General features: G+C 42.7%; 1 long non-coding RNA gene across 3 annotated transcripts in view; it reads left to right on the top strand.

Annotated features, from left to right (window-relative positions):
• Nucleotides 1–21135, top strand: part of LOC148348693 (uncharacterized) — a 62782-nt gene that overhangs the window by 21587 nt on the left and 20060 nt on the right. For all 3 annotated transcript variants that reach the window (XR_015847595.1, XR_015847597.1, XR_015847596.1), the window contains exon 2: nt 14691–14774. This is a non-coding gene — a long non-coding RNA (uncharacterized LOC148348693). The remainder of the gene's footprint in view (nt 1–14690; nt 14775–21135) is intronic.

Here is a 21135-nt window from a genome sequence, read left to right on the forward strand (position 1 = left end):
GGTCATGACCCAAAGTTCATGACCATAGTTGAGGGTAGGAACGTAGATGGACTGGTAAATCCAGAGCTTTGCCTTTGGGCTCAGCTCCCTCTTCACCAAGACGGACCGGTACAGGGTCCGAATGACGGCAGACGCTGCACCGACCCGTCTGTCCATCTCCCGGTTGGAGAGACATGCTTTATTTATTGTATGCAAGCAGAATAAACTCATCACATTCTGAAAAGGTTTCAGATTTGTTTTTAGGATTAACATACTATAACAATCACACGTGTTGCTTTGCCTACACGAACGGACCGACGAACCAAAAACAAAAGTTGGAACAAAAGATTGCTGAACGGTGGTCATAATGCTCACTGCACACGCTTCTCTGCGGTCTCTGACTTCCAAAATGAGCTGAAATCAAATCAGTGGCGGCTGAAGGGAACAGGGTGGGCTGCTTTAATCCGGTTAAACGCGTCTAATCTAATGTCAATGAGAAATGAGTCACCTCTGAACCTCTGAGTGCAGGTGGTGACCTAGAAGGTCCATATGTCTCCACGGCACCTATGGGTCCTTGGAAAGGGTCCGAGCAGAAATCGGGACTTTCTGCCTTGCTAAGTGAGCGCGGGTCTATTAGATTGCGCCAACATCTGTCTGGCTGAGGGCACTTTGGGGAAAAGCTGTTTGCCTTCGCCGTCAGCGGATGCAGTTATGGCCATCGCTCATTTCCACTCGGGCTTGGGTGACTAAACATCTATCAAAGGGTGATTTGTCGGACCCGTAACAGGGTTTTGTTGTGGGTGAGATTTTTGAAAGGCCAAATGATTAGCATCATGTTGTTGCGGGCACTTGATGGATCCAGGCAAGAAAATAAACCTTAAACAAGAGTCTGGTGTCTTGGATAGAATGAATTTACTATAATTCTATGATTACCAGTCTTGGGGATAACGCCGTGACGTAATCTAATGAATTATTATTTCTGCCATCACAACGCCGTTACCGTTACTGTCAGTCAAAAGTAGCGCGTTACTTTGGCTGCCCTGCAAACCCGGAGCCGTCTTTTCTGCTTCCCTCTGAGTTGTTTACGTCACTTTTGGGATCATGTCACCATTCAAAACAGCAACTACTATGTAGTTGTATAGCGGTTACAAATACTGTGTATGCTAATGTGCTGAAAGAAAAGGCAAACGAGGTCTCTGTTGCAAAAATTGTGAGCCCGATATATGAAAGTGCTTGTTGTCATTCAGTTGCTGCTGAATGCGGTAGCAATCCACCAGTGTCTTTAGCGGAGAAAAGATCTCTTTGAAGCAATGAAAAACCAGCAGTCTATGTGGTTCGTTATCTCGTCTGGGAATCAACTGAAATGGCGTCTGAAGGCATAGCAATAGCCTGGCTGCAAGTTTGGCCTACTGCTAACGGCAGGGCTAACAACTCTACTAAGTCACGGCTGCAGACCCCCTGTATCTTTCCAACGCCGGGGCTGTTGGCCATGAAACGAATGACCTGGAGTTACAAAGTGGAAAACTGCTACATTTGGGACATTTTTATTTCAATAATTGTGGCAATGTGGCTCAATTCGAGGACACTGGATGCTTGCCCGCTGCTAGCCGGCTGCTCTCTAAATTGCTTTCTTGCACTGAAAGAAGAAGCCCTCCAATTTCGTTTCATTTTTGTATAATGACAATAACACCAATTATTCAACTGCAATGACTCATCGTGTGTTATCATTTGATGATCTATAACTGTTATTTTGTGACGGTCGTATACTCTGAGTCGGTAACGACCTCATCTGGAGGTGAATTAACCCTTTGGAGGCTTTTATTAAGGTGTGACGCTACTTTGCGGATTTTTACTTTTTGCGGGTGATTCTGGTCCTCATGAACAGCCAAAACCTCTCTATCCTGTGAGAAACAAAACAAAAACTCAATTTCTAGCCTGGTGTAAATCAGACGGCAGTTTTATATACCAGAAATTTTGCCATAGATATACGAAGACTTGATAGCGATGGCTCGACGCTAAACATTCCCGAGCAGCCTCGGGGGATGTACGACGTCGTCATCTTCTGCTGCATTTGAGCTGGCCACTTAGAAAAACAACTCCTTGGACATCCGTCCTCACCATTTGGCACATGTCCATCAATCTGGACCCAAGGTACTGCCTAGAAGCAAACGTCCAAGTTTGGCTTAAGCTGTGAGAAAAAGAAAAACCTTGGCTCCTCTTTTTAAGTGCGGCCTGGGAAACGGGATCCGGTTCTTGCCGAAAGCCCGGTGGATAACAGGTGCGCTCTCAAGTTCTTGTGCCTCCTTGGACTTCTCGTAGCCCCGACGTTGAGCCAGCACCTGTCGACATTCCGCAATGCTTGTGAAATTGTAATGCTAGCGGGGAAGTAAAAGGAGTCGCAGCTTCTGAACAATGATAAACGGAGCGTATCTTGCACCTGTTGCCCCTTTTCAGAATCGGGGTCCGTACGGGTCCGTCAAATCCTTGATAATGCTCTGATGTTAATGTTGTGTTGTGTTTCCAGGTTGGGAAAATACTGGGATGTTGGGTAAAGTGCTTGAAAATGCTTGAGATTGTTGCCTTTGCCATAGTTCTTGGCGGTCTGACTCGAAAAAACACAAAGTAAATGAAAAAAAATTAAAAACAAAGTGAAAGTGACGCCTGCTCTCGTGGTTTGTCATTATGGTGATGTCCTGTTAAGCGTCGTCGCACCCAAGCGAACGCCGGCTCTTTCACCTCCCAAACGGCTCCTCTGTTTTTTTAAATGATAAATGGAATGCATTTCTATAGCGTTTTTCAAGTCAACAAAGACCTCCCAAAACGCTTTACAATGTGCTTCACACTTACCCATTCACACACACATACACACACCATTAGCAGCCATGCAAGGTGCCTACCTGCTTATTGGGGTCATTAGGGATTCAGTGTCTTGCCCAAGGACACTTCGACATATAACACGGAGGAGCCGGGAATCAAACCTGCGACCTCTTGATCCCAAGACGAGCGTTCTACCTCCTGAGCTTATGCCGCCCTTTTAATGACGTATCATCAATTATAATAAGACATTATGCACCAAATTATTTAGTCATTTCATGTTTTTCAGAAGATCCCTGCAAAACACCTGAAATATTCATTCAAATATTCAAAGATCTACAAAAGTTTTGTAAATTTTCCTTTGATTTTTACACCCCAATCAACACAAAATCTCTAAAAATTCAAAACGGTAATGATAAAAATATGAACGCTTCAGTGCTAGAAATAAATGAAGAAATATTTAAAAAAACAAAACTATATCCAATTCTCTTTGAACCAATTTAGACACAGATCCTCTGAAAAACTTGATCGAATGATCAATTATAATAAGTAAAACAGAAAGCAAAAGATCAGCAGTCGAGAGCAATCGAGATAATGAACACTCATTTTTCCGTTTTGATACGTACAGTACTTTTAGGGGCAGTAAAATAAATGTCTTGGAGAAACCGACCGATATACCTGAGACTTTTTTTGTACTGTAGCCTGGAGTTTGCATCTAAAGTACACGGTTTGCAGCATGGTTAACACATTTGCCCCACAGGCGGTAGGTAGGTCACAGGTTCGATTCACGCTACCGGCCTCTCTGCGCCGTTTGCAAGTTCTCCCCAAGTTATTCTCAGGGCACTCTGATTTGTTCCCACTTTGCATGGCAGGCTAAATGGTGACTAGTATGAATAGGTGTGTTAATGCTTGTATATGTTTATGTGCCATGCGATTGGCCGGCAATCGGGCCATGGTTTGGGTTTCTACTTGGCGCAAAATTCTTCACGTACTGCCGTTTTATTAAACGGATTAACCGTAAAAAACGAGCGAATACCGAAATGAAGAAAGACTTCATAAATGATAGATTTAGCACCGTTAAGGTCTCACCTGGAAAACGACCACAAAATCCATGTTGTCCCCGGTGCATTGTGGGTAATGTTCATCTCTGGCCTCAGCTGCGCCTGTAGGGACACGCTGAAGTCATTTATAATAAGCGGTGCGGGGAGGGGGGTTAATGCCGGGAAGAGGGGATGAAAGAAACGAGATCCTTTAGGTCAGGGATCTTAACCTTACGGCCCGGGGGCCAATTGGGTTCCACCAAGACGATAGTTTGAGACCCCCAACTCGCTATGAAAGTTAAAGGGATCGTTTGTATTATTTTTCCACGAGATGTCGCCGTATTCTGTCGTGCCAATGAAAACGAGTGCTGAAATCACAGCGGAAGAACGCAGTACGGAGACTGAAAGTAATCAAAATGCACCTTATGACTTTTGAAAATAATAGAAATAAGAGAATTAAAAAGGAAAAAGACACAAGAATGAGATAAAATCGTTTGTCTTTTTCTTTAGTTCCTTTAATTCCTTTCATTTTCTGCATGTTCCTTTTTCTGCTTTCTTTTCCCCTCTTTTTTTTGTTTTCTTTTTTTGCCCTTCCTTCTCAATTTCCCTATTTTCTTGAATTCCTTTTCAAAAATATTTTTCCCTTCATTTTGTCTTTTACTGAAAAAAATGAAAGAAAACCGGTGTTTTCTGCTCCCTTTCAGTCTCTGTAGTTAGTAGTCTTTTTATTCGGATGCACTACACATGAGGACGACATCTAGTGGACACATATAAAACATTGCCCCTTTAAGAACAGCGGAATGTTATTTTTGGCGCTGTTTTTGCGGAAAAGCCCACTCGGCCCAACTTCGAGCGGACCCGAGCCTCCGAGGCCCCCCACTCGATTGCGTTTGAGACACAACTGGTATGAATAGGTGTGTTAATGCCTGCTTTAGGGGCACTTTCGTTCTCTTACCGGCTGCAGCACGCATATACTGCTAACCTTCTTGCTCAAGATTGTGCCACATAAAAGGAGAAGCTGCTTTTTGCTGTGAAGGAAGGAAGGAAGGAAGGAAGGCGTGTGACAGTTACGGTGACTTAATAGCACTTGATATTTGGTGGCGGCCACTCCCTCCTTTATGGAGCCGGCCTGGATTATTTCGTCGGTTGGAACGGTGCCCAGAGGAACAGCTGGATGATGTCATGCATCACACAAATATGCACGTACACACTCAAGCTTGGACATTGTAACCGAAACTTAACCCTAAAAGACTCGGCGTTGTAACATGAGCGCCGTGTCATTGTTTCCCAGAAGTTGGGAAGATGTTTTTGTTGTTGTTGACTTTCTTCACATGAGCACAATCCCTGGGTGGTATTGTACAGAATCGATTTGCGTCGGAAATTCCTATAAAAGCCTGGCTCAATGGTGAAGAACTGTCACCATTTGCAAATCGTGTTTACCATGGACTCGATTTGTCAAGTCGTGTTTATTTGTGACGCACTTGATCACAAAGAGTCTCAAAGGGCTGCACGAACCACAGATTATTGCAAACCACAGACTATTATGACACAATCCCCCGATCTAAACCCTACATGAGGGCAAGGAAAAAATCAAAATCAGGCAAGTCATGTTTATTTGTGACACCCTTAATCACAATGAGTCTCAAAGGGCTGCACAGACCACAGACTATTATCACACCATCCCCTTATCTAAAACCTACATGTAGGCAAATAGTACACAGATATTGTCAACATAAAATATAGGTTATTCATATGCTATAGAATAGAAGTGTGTTTTAGGTTTAGATTTAACCATTTCCATTGAGGTTGCAGACCAAATCTCAGGGGGAAGAGCGTTCCTCAGCACTAAGGCCCCCCAATGGAAAAACGCTGTCTGATTTCTTCTTGGCTCTTGGGATCACGAGTGACCAGCATTTTAAGAGTGAAGGCTCTAGACTGAAACATTTAAACAATTAAATCTGAAAGCTATGAGGGAGAAAGTCCATGCATGATTTTATATACTACCAACAGGACCTTCAAATCACATCTTAAGCTAACAGGGAGCCAATGCAGGTTAGCTAAAACCGGGGTCATGTGTCTTAGTTAAAAGCCTCGCTGCAGCATTTTGTACCAGCTGAAGGCTCTTGATTTTGGACTTCGGGAGGCCGGAGAGTAGTGCATTACAGTCATCGAGACTGGATGAATTATAATCTCCGCATCTGACTGAAACAGCATAGGGCGAATTTTAGCAATGTTGCGAAGATGGAAGAAAGCGGTTCTAGTAATATTCTTCACGTGTGTTTGAAAGGACAGATCGGGGTCAAATAGGACACCACAATTCTTGACTGAGTCACTGGGTGATATAACATTTGTCAATGTTCAGAGCTGTTTATCAATTCTAAGTAAGTGTGACAACTTGACAAAAAAATATTTGATGGCAAACATTGGCGCAATTCTAGATACATAATCCTGTACGTAGAGGTATGACTGCACATCGTTTGATGTTTTTTTTTTTTATATTTTCCTTGAGTGAGCGCCAAGGTGTTTTGTACCCGAGCCGCCTCGTTCATCAGGAGGGAGATCGGAAGTGGGTCCGGGGGTGCGGAGGTTTACTCATAGGGCCCCGTGTGGAAAAGGGTGAGGGGGGGTCGGAGAGCAGATGTGCATCCTGAGACCGGGATGAAAGATGAGGGTGGGCGGTTTCGAGAGGTTCTCACTTTGCCGCTAAGATGAGCTCGAGGGGGCACGCGCCGCGACACCCGAGAACCCGAGCGCCCGGCGGGATCCACGTCGAACCCGACACTCCACGGATCGAATCCTCCGAGTCGTGTTATTGTGCGGCTGCTCCGAGAGCCTAAATATGGAAACGGTGATTGGAAATTGTTTAGACAACCAGAAATGGTTTATCCCGGGGCTGCGCGCACGGCGCGCAGATCAAAGCAGAGGAAACATGAATCATACAGAGTTTCTGTACGGAAAGGAGGCCTTTCTTCCTCTGACACGCTCCGCGTTCTGGCACCGCGTTAAGGAAAACAAAGGAGAGCTCCACTTTATTTGCTTTGACTTTTGGGGTCCGTTTGATCAATCTGTGTTTGTCTCCCGTCACTGAAAGCTCTCGCCACCGTAAAGGGGGCGCAGTCCCCCAAAGGAAAGCGAAGGCCGCCTTCTCCTTAGCTCTTAAACGTCTCGCCTCTCGCTTTTCTCCTTCGTGTCTTTGTCAGTCCTCCTCTCTTGGGCTCTCCGGGGGCGCAGCGTCGATTGCGTCGTCCCCACGCTCGACTTCAGGAATCTGCTGTCGAGAGGTCGGTACCCGCTTTCCTGCTTCCGCTCTCTTGGGACGGGCGGGGAAAGAAGTGCACGGGTGCCATTTGAATGAATGACAGGTCGGTGACTCAAGTTCCACCACAAATCATGTTCAACCCCTTAACGTCGGCCTCCGGACTGTTGATAAACAAATAGGTGTTTGTACGATGTCACCCTTCGCTGAAATCCGTCACGCACAAATCATTGGAAAGTGCAAACTCTTGGGATTCAAGCCATGATGAACATTTCAAAATGGACCCATCACAAAAACATTACGATCGTGATAGCGCAACTGAATGTCCCCAAGGGAGTCGGCTGAGAGTTGAAATTCTGAAAAAGTCTCTCCATTCAGGACCTTCCAGTGAATCCAACCATGTAAAATGTTTACTTCAAATCACAGGATCATGCCCACAGGAGAAAAAAATCTGCCCAAAGGCATATCTGCTTCATTGGATGTTCTTTGTAGTCATCGGTTGTTTCGCTTCAAAACTCCCCTTTAAAAATAAACTGGCGCTTAAAATGATTCCTATTATGGTAGCCAGCCTATGAACGATTGATAAACACCAATCTCGGCCAATAGCAGGCTTTTTTCACCGTCCACAGCCCACCTGTTTGGTAAAACAGTGATCACCTCCTTGTATGCAATTGTATGCCGTTTTCTGGGGTAGTATTCAAATTCGGAACGTGCGCACGGCAATTCATGATTTATATTGACGCTCCATTCTTACGCGTGAGTTGACACAATCACAGATTGACCTCTGGAAAGAGAAGCCAAGCATTAACAACCCTTTCACAATGTCTAAAAAAAATGGATCGCGATAGGCTAATTTTACAGGAACGTTAACGAGTTCATGGTAAATTTTTAAGCGTGATTGCCGTCATGAACTTTCTGGACTAGTTTACAGGCTGGGGGCGTCGTTGCTGTCGTACACTTTCCGGACAAATTTCAACATGTTACCTAGTGTTCTCTTTTATTGATGTTTACTATTGTTTGTGTACTGTAACTCAATGCTAAATCTAATTCACCCTGGTCATCCTGAAAGGGTGGTGACCACTTGTGAGGCCCCTTCTCAAGGTTTCTTTTTTTCCTCACGCTGAGGTTTTGAGTTTTTCCTTGCCCGCATGTTGGTTTAAGATCAGGTAATGGTGTCATTATAATCCTGTGCAGTCCTTTGAGACATTTTTGTGATTAAGGGCGTCATCAATAAATGTAACTTGACTAGATTTTGTGATTTTTAGCATCCAGAGTGTCTTGTTGGTTAAATCAATCATTAAATGGATAAAGCATTTCAACAACTTTCAACTTAAGAATATTGGAACGCTACAGAGGAATTTGCACAGATAGCATATTTAAATCATTTGAATTAGTTAAGTTTAATACTTGTGGAATATGAAAGTGGGTGCCCTTTGAGCTAATTCGTCACAAAAACGAGCTCTCGGCTTGAAAAAGGTTGGCCACCCCTACGCTATACCATACAGCGACATCTAGCGGTGGAATAATACACACTATCCCTTTGATCAATGCAATTTCTTTTTAAGGATCGAGTGGTCGACGGTAAAGTGACCCTAAAGACTCTACTGCTTGGGTGGTCTTTTGATGCTGGCTTAATTTTATGCTAACCAGCTTAACATTCCCACAAAGGCTCCCCTCCCCCAAAGAACACACCGGTCTTGGGCCTCCGCAGCAGAGACTTTTCAAACATGAACTCAATTGTGTGGATGCAGTTAGCATAGCATCTGCACTAATGGCTTTTTTTACTCATTACTAGCGTGTTATGTTAGCATCTTCCTATCCAAAAATGTTTCGGATAAAATGATAAGGTTCTTATTAAAATATCATGTTTATATCTCGTCGGTTTCACAAAAACGGATACCTGGGTAGAGGTGCTGATACCAGCTTTTTTAATATATCCTCCCTCGTCATGGTAGCTTTTATAGCTAGGATCGGAAACCTTTTTGCCTTTTTTTGTAAGAGAGAGAGCGCCACACCATGTATTTTAAAACTGAGTTCTACCAAACCGCCATACATGCTAATTATTCAGCACATTTTATTTCATTTGATTATTTCATCATCAATATATTATAGCCAGTGTCCCATATAAATATACCACTCAAAATTTGTCCCCCTCTTGCAGTTACTTCATAGTGGTGAGGCTCATTTTGACTGTCATTTTTGTCCAAACCCAGTATTTGTTTTCAAATGTCACAAAATACTGCAAACGCTAAGGATATCGTCGTATTTATCTTCAGCTCAGACTGCACTGAGGGAGAGAGGGAAAGGAGTGCAATGACCAGCGATCTGCCCACCCCACCCTGGTTTGCTAGCGTTTTGGGGTGCTTACAGTTTGTTCTGTGGGTTTTCATCATAAAGTATCTAAACAGTGAACCTACTGCCAAAACGCAGTATGTTGGTGTGACACGCTGACTGTAAACTGTGGTTGAGAATGTGCCCCATATATAATGGAGTGAACCAAGACTTATCTCAGGGTTGATTTGACTTTGCATGTACCAAAATCAGGACCCGGTCACCCAACCTTGGAACGCTACAGAGAGATGTAAAACGGTTACATTTTACTGTTAAATCATTACTCATGAAAAGAACTACATATGGCTCCTAAGCCGTAGATTCCTGACCACTGCCTCCTAGTAGCCATGAAATAAATGTCAATGTAGAATTTGCAATGACTGCATTTATGAAACAACTTCATTTGTCTGATTCTCACAATTCCATCTTTGACGTCTTATGTCCCAGTTTGTTAGCAACAGTGTTGTGCGTGTTACTTTAAAAAATGAATCACTACTTCTGAACTAAGAATCCTATATTAGTTTCCTTGAATGAGATGTTAAGTATTGCATATTTAAAAGTGCTCCTACTGGTGATATTACGGTAGGACGTTCTCCGTTGTTTTGTGTTATTGTTTCACACATCAGACACATACAAACTAAAGTATCTAAAAGCATTTCAATAATGAATAAAGCCAAATTCCTTTTAAACTATCATGCATTGTATTTATGATATTGTTCTCTAGTGCTGCCATACTTAACATATTGTGCAGAAGTCTGGGGCAATCATTAGAAAAGTTCACTAAATCCTTTTTATCCTCCAAAAACGTGAAATTAGAACCATACACAGGGTAGGATATTGAGATTGTGCTCATATTTTATTCCCGCAGTCCAAATTATTAAACTTAGATGATTTAGTAAAATTTTGTCACTGCACAACTGCTATTTAAGGTCAACAAAAACATCCCTAAATGATTCGTTCGGAAAGAGGGAAATTATAACTCGAGGGGCTGTCGTCAATTCCTAATCCCAAAGGTGAGAACCGCCAGGAAAAGTATGTGTGTGTCTTTGTGCGGAGTCAAACTTTGGAACAATTTACGAGACCGGATCAAACAATGTCCAACTATTCACGCGTTCAAATTTAAATACAAAAAAACATTACTGGCGGAATACAGAGATGAAGAAAATGGGGTAGATTGGGAATAGTGCGTCTAGAACTATGGTTAACTTTGTGTTATTGTTGATATTGTTATATCATAATTGTTATTATTACTATTACTAAAGTTGTTATATCATTGTTGTATTTAATAGGGAAGGTGAAGGGGTAGGGAAAATAAGCATCTGCTTATGACTACCCCTTTTCGAACATATTATGTAACATTATTTTGTTGTTGAGTTATTGCTTTTGTTCAGTTTTTATTTTAATGTTCGAATCAAGTTTTCACTCATTCATTCGTTCATTGTAGATGGCTGCGGCGTTAGCATGAATGAGAGCCGTGCTGTTTGTGAATAAAAATGGCAAAAGGCTGACCTGGGATGTCCCAATTATTGCTGATTACTACGAGACAAAGTAACGCGGCGCTCTTGACCGTCAGTAACGGTGAAGGCGGAAAAAAGAATGAGTTGAATGACCCTGTTCCTGAAAACGTCTTTATGTAACAGCGTTATTCCTAACACAGTTTACCAATACAGTATTTGTCAAGCTGAAGGCTATTCCCAGGATTCTGAGGCTCGAAATTCTCACAAGGTCAATATAGAAGAAGAATGCTTGGCAGGAAGCCCCTAAACAGCTGCGCGTTGACTCGCACCAAGCAATAAATGTTTATCTAACGCCTCATAACACAAGTCTCACGGCAACCGTGGAACCCAAGAGCGAATTATCTGGCAAAATACCGCCGGGCAAGGTTTAGTCATGTCCAAAGGGAGGAAACGGAAAATAGTCTATTTTGTGTTCTTTTGCGCTCGTGTTGAATGTGAATTTTCAAACATGTTATTAGATTGTACTTACCCACCAGTATCGGGCACGTTACTTTAAAAAAGCAAGAAGTTCTAGTGACTCACTATGTCATCCAAAAAGGAACTGAGTGAGTAATGGAATTACTCCATAACAAAAGTAACGAGTTACTCTGCAAAGTAAGTTTTTCCATTACTTAAGGAAATTTCTTTTTTTTTTTTTTTTTTTTTTTTTTAGCAAATACAAAAGGCCATCGCATGTATGGATGGGACTTCCAACATTTTTTTAGGCTACTGGCTTTTTCAGCTCGGTTCACATAAAAACGGGCCGCGATCCATTATTTCCGGTCGATAATTGCTGAGAGCAGCCGCTGGCTGAGTGCATTTTTTTCCCTTTTCGGGGCAATGAAGTGTGTTTTTGTGGCCCACCTAAGATAAAATGCACAATTGTGGCCACAATCCACGATAGCCGGTCAGTTTGCCGAGAGCAGGGTCGAGCAGAGCATATTTTCGGATTTAGTTCGGGCCACTGAAGCATGTCACTGTGGCTCTCCTCAAATAAACTGCACTTATTTGCCTGCCCTCCATTATCCCTGACCACGTATGTTTTTGAGCTGGGGCTGGCAGAAGGCACGGTTTTCAGAAGGCGTGCCGTTCTGGCCCGCCTAAAATAAAATGGGAGTTGTGGCCGCAATCCAGTATCCCCTGTCAACTATTGCTGAAAACGGGGGCAGAGAGAGCAAACTGTTGCCATGTGTGGTGTTTTTTTTTTGCCTATAACCAACAGCACACGTGCGATACATCAACCCCAGTCAACTGTTGTAGAGACCAGAGGCCGGCAGATCACTTTTTTTCCAGTTAGGATCGCTAAAGTGTGCCACGGCCACATACCTAAAATGAAATGCATTGTTTTGGTCGCGATCTGTTCTCCCCAGTCGCCTATTGCTGAGAAAGGGGACTGAAGGAGCACATTTGTGTCATGCGAGGTGGCTCTTTTTTTGGCGTTCCTTCCGCTTAAAATGAACAGCCTAATGTGGCCGTGATCCATTTTCCCTGGTGGACTTTTGCCGCGAGCGGGGTTTGGCAGAGTGCGTTTAAAAACGGGGAGGGGGTTAATTTGCAGATGTTTGCATACCCTGGGGGTTCCGGTTCCCTTGAGAAGCGATAAACAAGGGATTACAGTCCGTATTAGCAACTGTTACCTCGCACCATATCGCAGCCCCCTTCAAGGAATGCCACGCAGACGGTCATTTCATGGTCACTTGAACATACAAGGCCTTTAAGATTTGCAGCCTGATTGTGTCACTTCTTGTGATGCTCCGGCAAAGGCGGCCTCCGTTTCAAATGACTTGAAGTGGCAAAACAATGTCCGCCTTTGTTCCCGCAGCGAGCGGCTGCCGCATGTCGGTCACATGGTCGTAGCGCTGACTGAGTCAGGTGTTTGGAACCTAATACGCAATCGCCAATGCACGCTTTACATATACCGGATTTTCATGAGTATAGGGAGCAGCGTTGTTAATAGGCCGCAGCCTCCGTAGCTGCCTTTATTTCTCAGTTTAACACTACACAGGGCTCACCGCACCATAGGGCGCGGGTGCCCTCTGATGCTGCCACCTTACAACAAGACAGACAAGCAGAAAAGTGTGCGTGGGACCTCGCTACCTCGCGGTTCGACGTTCGCGGGTTCAGAGCTTCGCGGTTCTAAAAAATAATAATGAAATAAAATAATTAATTTTTGTTTTTTGTTTTTGTTTTATTTATGTATTTACTTTTTAAAGCATTTTTGAAGTGGCGTCGCTACTTCTTGGTTCCACGTTCGCGGGTTCAGAGCTTTGCAGGTCTAAAAAATAATAATAATAAAATAAAATAATTAATATATATATATATATATATATATATATATATATATATACATTTTTTTTTTTTTTGAGGATTTTGGAAGGGGCGTCGCTACTTCACGGATTTTCACTTTTCGCTGGTGGTTTTGGTCCCCATTAACCGTAATAATCGAGGGATTACTGTAATTAAAAATACAACAGAAGCAAAACTGAGTTTGGTTGTGTTTTATTTTAGGTATTTATTACAAAGTGAAACATTGATAAAACCTTATTTTCTAAAAAGAACTGGTGCAAAACTAACATTTTTTTTTACCAGTAATCCATATCAAACAAAACTGTGGAAATCCTCTGTTTCTGACCAGTACAGCTTTGCTAAATCTCCATGGAAAAGTTCATTTTCTTCAATTTCCAAGTCACTCTTAGAGTCACTTTCCGTGCCGGGCAGCTACTCTGAAATGCTGAAGCTCAAACAACGGCAGACATTGTCACCGTAGTCCTGGTCCAGGTGGATAAATGACACCGTTTCATGAAATGAAAGCATCGAGGCGATAATAACTTTCAAATTGCTAGATAATGCTACGCAATAGTATCCATGAGTACTTCTGCAAACAACAGACGCATTTTGTGTGACGTCACGTGTCCTCTTCTGCACAAGTGGGTTATAACCTTCAGACGGAAGGCGCATAGAAGTCACAGGAGACGGATTCAAGTTGCATTTAGTTGGAAATACGAACAATCTCACCAAAACATGGGATTTGAACCGAAAAATCTTGAATCTGCGACCTCCCCGTCTCGTGGTGGGCGACCAACCCAAAGTCCACTGAGCTGGTCTACGTCAGCCGCATTGCAGGATGGGGTACGCCGCGCAATTGAAAGAAAATCAGGGACTTTTATGTGCCAGTGAAAATAGGGTCATTCAATCCATGTATAGATCTATGAATGATTTGTTTTAAAAGGATGAAAGAAGGAAGCACATTTCTAGCCAAAATGGCGCCGCCCTGTTTGCCACCATGCAAGCTTCTCCTCACCTCAATAGCTTCACAGTAAAAGGAGTGATTAAATATTTAATATAAGCCCCCCTCCGGCCCCCCGACAGCATCAGGTGTAACTCACTCCTATAATCTCTCCCAGCTTGGTGCGCGACAGTAATTATAGTGGAATTAACCGCGAGAGGCAGAGAGTCGACGGCAGGCGAAGCTTTCTTGCTTTTATGCACGCTCGCTAGTTTATAGGCATGCTTTCCATGGCCAGCCCCCTTTTCCTACCTTCTCCCAAACTAGGGATTAAATAATTAGTGCATGTTTTGAGTATAAATGGCATCTTAAGAAGACTAAGAAGGAATTGGATTTTTTTCCCCCTGCTGTTTGTCGACGTACCCATGCTCTTATTGTCACTTTAAACGCGACGTTAAAAAAGAGTTTATTGCTGCAATGTTCAGCTGTTAGCAAATATAGCCTCTTAGCATCTTCTAATACTCTTTCTTCTTCTGAATGTCTCCCAGATTGGATTCTCCCCGTGGTGCATCGCTGCCTCTACAGCTCCGTCCCGGTATGACAATTGACGAGAAGTTTGCGACTGGAATCAAGTAAGTCGTGTTCATTTGTGACACACATGAATAGTCTCAAAGGGTTTCCAGACCGTACGCAGACATCAACATGAAATATAGGCAATAACAATGTCCAGTTGACGGGTTCCTGACATCAGTAGAATTCTTCATAAACTATTGAATATAAGTGTCATTTAGGCCTAGATGTGCATAATTGTGGGGAGGAACATGACACGGTCCGGGCCTAACAGAAAGGACAAAAAGGGCTTTGTGAACTCCTTTAACAGCAGCAACAAAATTGTCAATATCTCAGTGTTTTCTTCTCCTTGTGGCAACGGTATTTAGCTTTATGACCCACTTTCTTCCATATGAAACATTCTCCTTTGAAGAGCCGCATGTTTTTTTTTTTTTTACCTTTGTTTTAAAGCAGTTGTCACGTCTCTGCGGTAACACAACCTGCACTCGAATCTTCAAAGTCTGTACTTGACATTACAATCGTCTGTATGGCAAACGTCACATTCAACATTTACAATGAAACCTTTGAGTTTGAATGATTTGGGTCTTTTTTCATTCATTGATGTACGTGTTCACAAAAGACATTCATAAATTGTACAGTTATTCGTGAAGTAGCGCAGCAAAACAAATATAGACGCGAGCAACCTGCCCACTGAAAATGTCAGGGACTTACCAAACATTTGATGCAATTGGCATCAAAGGGGAAGATGGTCATAATTCAGAAAATGCCAAACCTCAAAAAGTCCAAAACAATGGGCGTCAATCCATTTAGTCTTAAAAGTCGCTAAATTGATGACTGAAATACGATTTGTGAACGCTAAAGATACGATTGCAGGTTAGCTTGAAAGCTTAGGTCGGCGAGAGCTGTTAAAATAATAGCTGACTTGACGTTGATGAATGTATATCACTGTTTCTCGCCAAGTTGTGTGTTTTTTCATAATTTATATCCTGGTCACCATTAGCTTGTCTACACATAATATAGCAGTTGTAGCTGTGCACACTCTAAAGATGAGCTAAAAGGTTAGCTTAAAAATGTAGGTCAGAAAGAGTTATTGAAATAATAGCTAACTTGACATGGATGAATATAAATTACTGTGATCATTTCTAAGCCAGGTGTCGTGTTTGAAATATGATAACGTGAATGCTCGTCTCCGTTCTTCTGTTATGCTCCGAACTATATGGTAGCATAAAGCTAGCTGTACATGGCAATGTAAAAATATATCCAATGAATAACATACAAATTTACAAATCTTTATAGAAAATGTTTGGAGAACCATCAGCTAGAATAGAATGTCAACTAAAACAGTGTCTTCAAAATCAGAATTGTCTTTGTCACTAATAACAAGGTAGTGAACATTGTTTGCACCGAGATTAAACGCATTACTCCAGGATAAACGCGTAACAAAAGACTTGAAATGGACAAAAAAAAAGCTATAGACAAATGTTAGGATAAACAGACAAAGATATTTACAAGGTAGTGCTTGCGTAAGTTACAAAGATGTCATAGCTTGTACGCTAATATCTGTTAGCTCGTCTATTGATCTACGCATTCTATAGTAGCATTAAGCTAGCTGGATTTTTAATAAGATAGTAAAATACATCTAATGAATAACCTATACAACTGGAAATGTTTGTCTAAAGTTTTTGAGGTGATCCACCAACAAGTACAGAATATGTCAACTAAAATGTTTTTTGAAATATCACAACATGAACGCTAGTCCCCGTCAGCTCCTCTATTCTTCTTTGCATAATATAGAAGTATTAAAGTGATGCCCAAATTCTAAAACATAGAAAATGTGAGTAAATAGTATATGTTTTTTTTGTATAATATCTATATATACTGTATGTCATTGGTATGCTCCAATTATTTTTCGAGATAATGTATTTTGAAGACCTTTGACTTCCTAAACTCTGACCTCATGTGAGGAACACCAGCACCCTAGCAAGCCAGTCACAGTATTGGTGTATGTGTTAATTAGTTGAAGATGTTTTGATGGTTTTAAGCCAAGTTTTGCTAGTTTCTGTGGAGAATGCCTTGTGTGTGGGTGCAGCAATGGTACAACAAATGTCAGGCCTCCAAAACGGGGCCAACTGGCAAAAATAACACACGGGGCGCTAACGGGCTAAACCAGCTGGGACACGCTAGGCTAGCCGGCTGCTAGAGAGTGCTAACTGGGACAGATGTGGCAGAAAAAGGGAAGGCTGGCCAACTGCAAACATGAAGTAAGATGCCTGGCTAGCCGGGAACCTACAACGAAAAACGGCCACGGAAACAATGATGAACCCAACTGGGGGGAAAACAATGGGCACACATCAGGCTAGCCAGCTAAACAAATGTTAATGGGACAAAACTGGAAGCCTTCGGGAGCCTGGATGATATGTAGACAATATATTATTTGCAAGACATGCGGCACAAAATTCTAAGGAAAAGTCACCATCACATACCTAAAAGGAGGCGAAGGGAAAAAAGGAACGCACGCTGTACTAAACGGAAGCACACAACTCTTTTATCAGTGTTTTGTACAAAATGTACAAAAACATACTTAAAACAGTCAGAAGTCCTGCAGTGACACGTTAAGCAAAGTTCCAATTACTCCAAGCAGAAATGAGCAATATGCAATCACAGATTACTACAATCGCTGTCTGTTTTTCAACGGAACTCGCCATTGTTTTGAATCTTTGTGTTCTTCCGGTGACGTCACAGCTCTAGGGGTCTGAAGTCAAACGTTCAACTTTGAGTATCCCTATCTGGAGTTCCATGGCGTCTGGAATATCATGGTTGTTGGGAGGAACAGTACATGTTTTGTGCCTAATTTGAAAAAAATATATAATCCCTTTAAGCTCTTTGGAGATGTTTTTAGAAACTTTTTTAAGGAGAACCATCAATTACGATAGATAACGTCCACTCAAATCCGAAAACATGACAATCTTCTGAAGAGTTGACCTAGATGAGGTACACGCCCGGTTCAAACGATTTCAAGCAAACAACGAGATCCGCTGCCACCAGAAGAATAATAGATGGCAGTGTTAAGCGCTTCCAAAATGGGAATTTTGCTAAAAGCCAGTAAGCAGACAATTGGCGAGCTCTGAAACAGTGACTGTGGGCGTTTGCGTGAGCATCAAAGAGTGCACTCACAAAGACACAGAGAGGAGGATACATGCTTAAATGTTTTCCTTTTTTATTTTTGTTTTCATACAAGTCGACTTTAATCCATTTAGGTGCCTAGCTCCTGCAACAAAAGACCCCCGAATATGTAAAGTGAGTAATAAAGCAGAAGGAAGGCACACGCGTTACCTTAATCCCACACGCTCGTTTCTTGTCGCTAATCTGACAGATGAACAGCCTTTTATTACCTGAATACGCCGCCCTCGACATCTTTTACCTCTTCTGCAATCCTGTTTGGAAATATTCAAGTTCTGGGAGCGTTTCTTCATGCTTCCTTACAACCTTTTATCACAGACAACAGATGAATAGAACGCCTGGACGAAAGGTAAACAGGGCTACCTTAACTAAGCAAGGTAGAGACCTTCTCACTTTGAAAGTCCTGCCAAGCGAGAGACTGGAACTTTAAATCCGCCTCGGTGTACTTTAGGAGAGCCTGGCATTCTTGCCAGGGAGGATAACGCTAAAGAGCTGTTGAATTAGAAAGTCGAGGGACTTTTAGGTAGACCGCGTGTGAAAAGTCTTCATCCCCAACTTCTATAATCCCTCCACCTAAAAAGTCATTGGTGTCGAGGAAGCCTGTTTAAATTGAGGGGGGACGCTTCATTTCAAAAAGTCATAGTACTCACTATATGATATGAACAGTGTTCGTACAGGTGCTTGAAATCCTTGTAAATGCTTGAACTCTCATGTTGTTTTCGAGGACAGGCAAATGCTTGAATTATGGGTGAAGTGCTCGAAAATGCTTGAAATCGTTGCCATTGCCATGTTTCTTGGAGGTCTGACTCGATAGACCACGCAATAACTGGAGAGAAATTTAAAAAATGTGTATGAAAATGACTGGTGGCTTGTCATGATGGCGTTGTCATGTGAAGCGTTACCGCTCCAGACTCCTAGCATCCATGAGGACAACTCTTTTTAGAAAACTGTCTCTTTGGCTCAGCTTACTGAGAAGAGCCAGCTCTTTCGTCTCTCCCAAACAACTCCGATTATTTTTTTTCAATGATATATTATCAATAACAATAAAACATTATGCACCAAATTATTTAGTACCGGTAATCAGTCATTTCATAAATAGGCGCGGCAGTAGCTCAGGAGGTAGAGCGATCGTTTTAGGATTAAGGGATCCCAGTTCGAATCCCGGCTTGTCCGTGTTACATGCCGAAGTGTCCTTGGGTAAGACACTGAACCCCCAAAACCCCCAATAAGCAGGTTAGCGCCAAACATGGCTGCACAGATCATTTCATAAATAGGGTTTTGCAGAAACTGTATCTTATTTACTGGTAATCTTTATTATCCTATCATTGATTAGGCTTATAGGCTTATTCAAACCAAGGGACTTTAAATGTTAATTACTTATCAATTATATATGTAACTCTGAGCTATTCTTCAGTATTGATCTTGATAATGTGCTCTTATGCCCCCTAGAAGACAGATACTACCAGTAGAAAACACCTTCTGTTAATCTCTTTCCATTTTTGCAACTGGTTTGTCGGCTACTTCGGTGTTCTTTAAGGGCTATGTTGTACCCGTGGGCGTCATGTTGGTGACCCATTGTTTAGAGCGTGTACAGAAACTTCAAAATGATATTTGTAGAGCATTGGAGCGGCAGTAGCTCAGGAGGTAAAGGCGCTCGTCTTGGGATCAAGAGGTCACGGGCTCGATTCCCAGCTCCTCCGAGTTATATGTCGAAGTGTCCTTGGGCAAGACACTGAATCCCTAATGCCCCTGATGAGCTGGTAGTTGCTATCGATTAGTGTGTAAAAGTGTGAATCACATTGTAAAGCGCTTTGGGAGGTCTTCATTGACTTGAAAAGCGCTATAGAAATGCAGACCATTTATAACATTTCTGTGCGGACCTCGTTTTTGTAAAGGGCTTCCGTGTAACAATACGGCGGAGTATGAGTAGCGTTTCTTCTTGACTCGTCGACTCAAGTCAAAGTTAAAAGCAGAGTGATTTAAAATTACTCCCAGAAGTAGAAACTGTCCAAAAACGTACTCAAGCACACGAAACGGAGTACAAGTCTCTCGTTACTACCCATTTCTGTGCTTGACCCAAGCGTTATGTTGAGAATCGAATCATGGTCGATGAAGCGATCCAAAAGGGATTCGCCGCACGGTTTCTTTCCGTGGGGACCCGAGAGGGCGCGTTACACTTTGAGATTTTCGCCTTCCATTCTACGTTGCCTCCTTTGCCGGTCGACGGGCGAGATGATGGAAAATCTCCCCGAGGTGGCTCGACGTGGGCGGAGGTGAGTTGCTGTGAAACGACTGTGGGAGAGGTGCCGCTTTCCCACAAGTCTTCAGGGATCCCCCCACCTCCTCCCTTCTCCGCGGTAAAAGCTACCGCCGATGGACGCCCGGGCTTGGCGGGCGCTCGGATCGTATCTGGAAGGCGGCGAGCTCCGTCAGGGCGGAGATCCCGGAACATTAGAATTCGCATTATCCGGCTATTTGTTGCTCGTTGCCGGTCCGGGGAGGCTCATCGGGAGCCGCCGAGCTCCGCCGTGGGAGAGCTCGGATTCTCTGAGATGGCGGTGGGCGGTCGGAGAGTGGGCGGAAGCGTGAGCTCGGTAACGGAAGAGGTCGGCTCGGTTTTTTGTGCAAAATGCAATGGCCACTTTGCAAAATGGGCTGGGGAAGAATCCCACAATCGTTCTTAGCTCGTGCTTCCGTTTTACAAGTATCAAATGTTGACGTCAACACTGCAAACTCATGGAAGGAGCGAGTCAAGTCCTGTTTATTTCTTTGGCCCTTAATCACAAAGAGTCTCAAAGGGCTGCACAAACCAGAGACCACTGCAAACCACAGACTATTATGACACCATCACCTGATACTGTCAACATAAAATATAGGTTTTTCATATGCTATAGAATAGAAGGGTCTTTTAAGCTTAGATTTAAACTTTTCCACTGAGGTTGCAGATCGAATACATAAACTATCATTCGAACTTGCTTTTTTGAAAACTTGTTTTATAAGCATTTTAAACGACATGAAGCTCACCAAGAGGGAGGATACATGATTGTGTACAATCTAGCTGCCAATGGTCCAAGGGGAAAAAAACAACAACAACAAAACGGGAAAGGCTGGGCAAAATAAAAAACAAAATAAAACAAATAAATACAAAGAATAAAGAAGACAAAGAGTGCAGTTTGGTCATTTTGAGTCTTGGTAGTTTGTATTCTTCCTTGTGCTTCTTAGCACTTGTTTTCACTTTGACTA

The sequence above is a fragment of the Urocampus carinirostris genome, chromosome 18, assembly GCF_059441175.1.
Source record: "Urocampus carinirostris isolate Australia breed hairy pipefish chromosome 18, RoL_Ucar_1.0, whole genome shotgun sequence".
NCBI lineage: Eukaryota > Metazoa > Chordata > Actinopteri > Syngnathiformes > Syngnathidae > Urocampus > Urocampus carinirostris.